The 680-nt window shown below is 28.2% G+C and overlaps 1 protein-coding gene across 1 annotated transcript in view; it reads right to left on the reverse strand.

Annotated features, from left to right (window-relative positions):
- LOC110030542 overlaps positions 1-70 on the reverse strand; it is a 39,418-nt gene extending 39,348 nt beyond the window's left edge. The window contains exon 1 of the mRNA XM_020733291.1: positions 4-70. The gene's annotated coding sequence lies outside the window, so the exon portion shown is untranslated. The remainder of the gene's footprint in view (positions 1-3) is intronic.
- Positions 71-680: the final 610 nt, after the last annotated feature.

Raw genomic sequence — 680 nt, forward strand, 5'->3', positions numbered from 1 at the left:
TGCCTCGACCCCGTCTCTCAACCGGAATGATCCTCCCAATATCACCTATCAGCACATTTGTTATTGGGTTATTTTCTAGTGTTATTGTTGTCCCACTTTATTTGATTTTGAGTCGTGTTATTTGACATATTTCAATTTCAGCCCTAAATCAAGTAACTGGGGAATATTTTAATAACACTTCAGCTTCAAATCAAGTAATATGAGGGAATATTCAAATAACACCACAAAATAATCAAATAACACCATATAATACTCGAATAATACTTCATTTTTTACAAATAATACAGATGGAATATTCCTGTAACACAATGAGATATTCCTAACTATTACAATCCGAACGTAGAGCAACGTTCGGAATCCTGATGTACCAAACTTTTTTATTCACAAATATAACACCTACTTTCGTCTATTTTTAAAATTCTCACTCAAATATCAAAATTCACTCTAAAATCTTTCATTCTATCAAAATTTCAAAGATTTGATCGTGCCACTCATAAATAATAAATACATTGATTTGGTTGTTAAGTATAAATCTTTCAAGTGTGTAGTTATGCTTATTTAAACATTAAAATGATGACATTATTGATAGTTTTTTTATATAAAAATAAAAAGTGAAATTTAAGGGTTAAAACATATTAATACATAAGAAATAGATGACATATAGATAAATCTCTATGTAA

The sequence above is a fragment of the Phalaenopsis equestris genome, unplaced genomic scaffold (genome assembly GCF_001263595.1).
Source record: "Phalaenopsis equestris unplaced genomic scaffold, ASM126359v1 Scaffold000735, whole genome shotgun sequence".
Taxonomy (NCBI): domain Eukaryota; kingdom Viridiplantae; phylum Streptophyta; class Magnoliopsida; order Asparagales; family Orchidaceae; genus Phalaenopsis; species Phalaenopsis equestris.